Source organism: Euprymna scolopes, chromosome 15 (assembly GCF_053919585.1).
Source record: "Euprymna scolopes isolate OS-2025 chromosome 15, ASM5391958v1, whole genome shotgun sequence".
NCBI classification, from domain to species: Eukaryota; Metazoa; Mollusca; class Cephalopoda; order Sepiida; family Sepiolidae; genus Euprymna; species Euprymna scolopes.
The window spans coordinates 82,489,863-82,496,457 of record NC_136496.1 but is presented as its reverse complement, the minus strand read 5'-3'; the positions used below and the strand labels follow the sequence as shown (position 1 = coordinate 82,496,457).

The window sequence follows — 6,595 nt, the reverse complement described above, 5'->3', positions numbered from 1 at the left end:
CTGTGGTTATAAAAATTATTGACGAATGCATATTTATTAACGAAAAATCTAATTACCCATATGCAAAAGTATTTAACACGCTGTCAAATTTCATTCTTAAGCGGTCATTTCACTTTGCTACAATATTTCAACCAATCAGAAATTTCATGCTGAAGCTGGCATTTAATCTTGCTACAATATTTCAACCAACCAAAAGGCACCGTAGCGTTCCGGCTCCTTACAGGTCACTTGATAACAGCTCTCATACATTGCACCGGTTGTCTTCGTCATTACTGTTTTAAAATTGTAAAAACAAAGGAATTGACTAATGATATGTGCCAGGAAATCATAGAAAGGCATAAAGATGGAAAGGGGTACAGGAAAATAGCTTCACAACTAAATTTGGTGGTGAGTACAGTTGGGGTTGTCGTGGGAAAGTGGAAAATAACGGGAGGTAATACTACAAATTTTCATAGAAGTTGTCGGCCACGTAAATTAAATGATGTCACTGCTGGTTACATTGCTCGTAACGTGAAGAAAGAGCCATTTCTAACTTGTTCAGAAATTTAAAAAGATTTGCAGGAAGCAGGTATTGAAGTAAGCAAGGACACAATTAAGAGATCATTGAATCGTACGGGTCTATATTCTAGATCACCAGAAAAGACTCCATCCTAGACATGTCTGAGATTGTTTGAAATTTGTTTGTAAATATCAAGGGGAATCGGATGACTTCTGCAATAAAGTTATTTGGTCAGATACAAAAAAAAAATGAACTTTTCTGAAGAAAGATTCGTACCCGTGTATGGAGGAAAAAAACACAGAATTAAAACCATCTATTACCATTTCCACCGTAAAAATTGAAGGCGGAAGTGTGATGATTTGGGTCTGCTTTTCTGCAAATTGAGTTGGAGAAATATAAATCAAAAGTGCCGCAGATTAAGGATTGGGCCGTGACTTTATCTTTCAGTAAAACAATGATCCCAATAAAAAAAAATTATGAAATGGTTCTACAGTGGCCTAGCCAATTACTCGATCTAAATCTTATTGAAAATCTGTCGAAAACTTTGAAGTTAAGAGTGCATACAAGAGATCACAAGAATATCAAGAAAGCGAAAAAAGTTTGCGAAGAAGAATGGCTGAAACTACCAGGAAGTGTTTGTAAGAAACTAGTATGCCTTTATATAAAGCGTTTGGGGACTGTAACGCGTGGCAGATGATACACAACTAACTATTAATAAATGTTTTAATTTGCATATGGGTAATTTGATTTTTCGTTAATAAATATTTGTCAACTAAGTATATCTTTATTTCCCCCTTTTTTTTTTTGTTCAAAGATTGAGTGAAAATTTAATTCAAATTAACTTGATATTTTTTGTGAAATACAACAAAAACCTATGTACCAAATAGTTTTGCTACCCACTATACATACATACATATATGCATACACATATACAGGGTGACCCAAAAAGCGGGTCCCAACTCTAATTAGGCCTTGTTTCTTGTCCGAATGAAATGTAACTTTGGTCATAGCTAGTTTATTATATTCAAAACATCACGTCAAAACACAAGGGTCTTTGTCTTTTTTTTCTCCGTTCTACAATATATGTTCTAGATGGCCCCATTTAGTTTTTTTTGGGGGGGTACCCTCTCTCTCTCTCTCTCTCTCTCTCTCTCTCTCTCTCTCTATATATATATATATATATATATATATATATATATATATATATATATATATATATATATATATATATCGTCGTCGGCCAATTTCTCGTATCCGAGAATTTCAATTTCCTCTTCCCTCAGTGTTTGGATCGCAGATGGCTTCTCAGACCAATCTGAGGGTGGAATTTGCGTGGGCAGAGAAGGCAAGCAATGCTTGGCAGGGGGCGTTGTTGTTCAGCACGATTTTTTCTTGCCTGCCTCTTGATCTCCACCAGTCTTCTTCTTTCTGCCTCGTATCCTTTGGAATCATGTATGATGGGTTGGCGTCACAAGCACTGATCCTGAGATGTCGTTTCCCAGATGTGAAGATCAAATCCGGTGTTTTTTAGGGTGGATTTTAGTTGGTCCTTATATCGCAGTAGAGCGCAGCCGATAGGTCTTTTTCCTATAGCCAGCTCCGAGTACAGGGTTTGTCAAGGGAGTCTTTTTGCATCCATTCTGAGGATATGCCCCAACCAACGGAGTCTGTGCCTCATGGTGGTAGCCTCAATACTGCAGCTGTTTGCTCTCTCAAGAACGCTTGTGTTGGTTACATAGTCATACCATTTGATGTTCAGTATAGCTCGAAGTTTGTGTTGGTGGAATTTTTCGAGTTTAATGAGATCACTTTGGTTTATAGTCCAGGTCTCGCACCCATACAGAAGCGTAGGTATAACACTCGCGTGGTATACCATGAGTTTAGTTTTTATTGAAAGATGTTTATTATTGAAGACGCGCTTCGTCAGTTTACCGAAAGCTCCATAGGCGAGGCCAATTCGGCTTTCTATTTCATTCTCATTTGAGCACTTTTCTGATATTATGCTACCGAGATATGGAAAGTGATCTACTTGCTCAAGAGGAGTGTCATTTATATGAATGTTTACGTCCTGTAAGATGGTATTGGGTACTGGTTGTACTAACACTTTTTGTCTTACCAATATTAACAGAGTCCGAAGCGATGGTAGGCTGTCCTGAAGTTGTTTACGGATCTCTGGATGTCTTCCTTGGAATGGCTAAGGACCATGTTGTCATCTGCATATGTAAGCTCTGTGATGTGTTGGAATTTCACGAGGCTTTGAAATTTTAGTCTAGCAGGCTTGAAAAGTCCGTCATCATAACGGTACCTAATGTCCATCCCCGGGTTATTTGGGGGAAGTTCGTGCAGCATTGCAGCAAGATATAAGGAAAAGAGGGTAGGTGCAAGAACACAACCTTGTAACTGGAAACTTTTTTGTTTCCTTGCCTTGGTGCGATACATATCCTGACATGCCTTCATGCAGTGCCTGGATGCGTTCTACAAAGTGGATTGGGCAACCAAATTGCTTGAGAATTTTCTACATTGCATCTCTTGGAACGCTATCGAATACTTTTTGCAGATAGAGGAGTGCTAGCGAATACTTTTTACAAGATAGAGGGGTTTCTGTTGTTCCCGGTTTTTCTCCTGCAGATGTCTCGCACAGAAAATCATATCTATAGTTCCTCGAGAGGCACGGAAGCCGCACTGAGATTCTGGGAGGACGGATTCCGTGACTTGCAGCAAGCGATTCAGTAGTATGCGGGCAAAGATTTTTCCCATTATGGACAAAAGGACAATCCCACGATAATTGCCACAAGATTTTCGGTCACCCTTCTTGAAGATGCTTACTATTACTACGCTGGATACGGTATTAATCTATTGGGGGGTGAAATCGCCGTATGGTGGGGCGTAAGCAACATTTTATACGGTACATATTAAACATTAGTAACAAAATAAAGTACAGTGTATAATACACATGTATATAATCAAATAACATTATTAATAACACCGTAAAGCGAAGAAAATACTGTAACCAGGGACCGGAAGGCATCGTATTCCACATCGTAATCTAAAAAAACGTACCTTGGCACCACCGTATCCAGGGGTTCTACTTTACTACCTAAATGGTAAAGTTTACAAAAGGTTATATTCCGTATACTCATGTACTCACCCTATCTTCTAAAATATATATTCCAAAATTTATAATGATCTGTTTATTGGTTTATGAAATGATTTTAGAGGGCGAAGTTCATCCATATAATAGATGACACAAAGACAATTGCTAGGGTTCATTCTGATCTTAACTCATTTAAAGCTTCTACTCCTGATTCTATTTCTATTGTCCTCCTCGAACATCGTGCTCATATTTTTTCTATCCTCTCAAAATTACTCAATCTCTGTTCATCAAAACCATGTTTCCTTTCTTGCTGGAAAGTCTTCTGTTGTCTCTATCTTTAAGCATACTGGTGATCGTTATAACCCATCTAAGTATGTCTGCTATTAGCACATTTTTCGAAAGGTTAGTTAACGACAAGATTGTTGATTTTCTGGAAAATCTGAACCTCTTTTGTGATGCTAAGTATGGCTTTCGTGGTTTTCGTTCAACTGCTGGTTTTTGTAACTGTTGTAACTGAGCGGAGGTGTCGATGTATTTATAATTCGGGAGAGGGTAAAGCCAGTAAACAAACTCCTTTAGTCTTTGACAGACTATGGATACTCAGGAAAGGGTGCCTGTGCGCGAAAATTTTGTGGTAGGAGGTGCGCAATCTCCAACCACACCTCTCCTGATTCGACATTGTTAAATACCAGTGGTAAGTGAAGTGTATGTTCAGGACGTCTGGAAACAAATGCCGAGATAAGCGGATAGCACATACAGCGCCTAGAATTCCCAAATGGTCACCCATCTGATACTAACCAAGCTCAACGTTGCTTAACTTCGGTGATCTGACGAGAACCAGTGTGTCAACGCGATTATGCCGTATATGAGTCATTTCGAACATTTCGAAGGCGTTCGACAAAGTGTGGCATTCTGGTCTTCTGCATAAACTTCGAGGTTATGATATTAATGGTAAAGTTGTTGCTATTATAAAGTCTTTTCTTTCTGATTGAACCTTACGAGTAACTTTGGATGGTTACTCTTCATTTTCTTTTCCCATTAATGTTGATGCCTTTCGGGACTCTATTCTAGGTGCATCTATGTTTCTTCACTCTCTATTTTGTTATTGATTATCGGCTCACCTATTGAACGCACACAAGTATTTGATGAAACATGAATGTATAAGTTCAGTCATCATAACAATGCAATTTTCAATCCCTTTGATCCATTCGGGCGAAGTAAAAAATACTTACGTATTTACAGACTACTACTACTACTAAGCTCTACCTATGAACTGAGTACTGTTAAATTAAATACTGAAGAACCGACATGAACATATTATATGACCATTTCATATTATATGTGCATGTACATATAATAATAATAATAATAATAATAATAATAATAATAATAATAATAATAATAATAATAGGATATCCGATATTGTAACCCCTCACTCGAGTAGTTGGTTAAGGACTCTTATTTCTCTAGAATTCTCGACTCGTGTCATCTAGTCTCCTCTGAGGTTGTTACATGAAATCTGGTATGCTGAAAGCGAATATCGAAGCGGCAGGAAGGAAGAAAGACAAACAATTGTATTCTATCTACAGAAGCTTAATTTTCACAAAATTATCTACAAAAAGGTTTTTACAATTCTCATTCAATTCGTAGTAAGTTTTTCCAAAGTCTCAAATCTCTTTACAGACAGCGACAGACGGATGGATGAGGTGGGGAGGGTTCACGTCCCTTCTCAGATTCAACAAGCAATCTGCTCAACTCCCAACTCTAACTCTAATAATTTGCGCACGACAGTCGTATATATAGTAAGGTATGTGGATGGGGTGGAAATTCTCCCCAGCCAATAAGATTTCGCCACGAAATCGAAAGTTTTAGGGTTTTGCGTGGGTACGATTCCCACACCTGAAATCTGAATTACTCATTCTCACGATTTCCAAGTTCAGATGTAAATTCTGATATCCGACCTTGAGTTCATTTAAGGCCAGACAATGTTATAAGTGAAATTTCCTGTTATCAACGTTTAGCCGTAAATATATATTCCTCTGGTTTCAAACAATATCTATTTTGACATGAAATAAAATATATATATTTATCTTCTCTATCCTAAATCCTTGGGTTTTCTGGCGTCACCTGGGAATACAAAGCTGCCTCAGCGTAGTTCTAACGCTCCTCAATGGGGGATTACGTTACATTCGCCCCCATTAGACTGTATTGCTTTGTAGAACCAATGGAGTCTAATTCCTTAACACACCACTCCATCTCTTTTTACAGTTCGCCGTCAGATTTTTTTTCACTGACCCTTCTCTCCATTCTCAAATTATCCGTCAACAAGATAACATATACACAATCCCATTTCCACCCTTTTTATGCAGGATTCTCTTCCTTTTCATTCAAAAGTCTCTAAGAAAGTCAATTCAAAAAAGTTCGTAAAATCATCAAAAATGTAAAAAGTTCAAAGTTCGTCAGGGCTAATATATTCATAAAAAATATAAAAGTTCAAAGTAAAATCATCAAAAATGTAAAAAATTCAAAGTTCGTCAGGGTTAATATAATTTCTTTTTTTTTCACATGCAATTTTTTCTTTGATTCATCAATCAGCTCATAAGAGTTACTTCTCTTGTTTAAAAGTGTTGTCCCCTTTTTTCTTTTAATGCACCATCAAAAATAAAATTAGTCGACTTTTTTTCAAGGCTTTATAAGAGTTATTCCCCTTTTTCCAATTTCTTTTCATAAATTTTATCATAGTTAAATTTTTTTTCTACAGAGTCACAGTCACAGTTTACAAGAGTTTTTTCAAGGTTTTTTTTCTTTTCACTTCGCTACTATCAACAGCACAGTCTCGTAATACAGGGTATGCATCCCTAATCATTGTTCTCAAAGGACCCGCTTTTTATTGAGCTAGGGGAATCTTCTCACCTTAAGCAGTTGTAATTGAACCTTCACCTTTTATTTCACAGTTCAAGTCTCCTTAAAAAGATTTTCTTTCACTGAGGACATCTTCTCAG

The 6,595-nt window shown here is 37.3% G+C and overlaps 1 pseudogene; it reads right to left on the bottom strand.

Moving 5' to 3' along the window:
• Positions 1-4,343: 4,343 nt before the first annotated feature.
• LOC145294308 (5S ribosomal RNA) lies at positions 4,344-4,460 on the bottom strand (annotated as a pseudogene).
• Between the last annotated feature and the right edge of the window lie 2,135 nt (positions 4,461-6,595).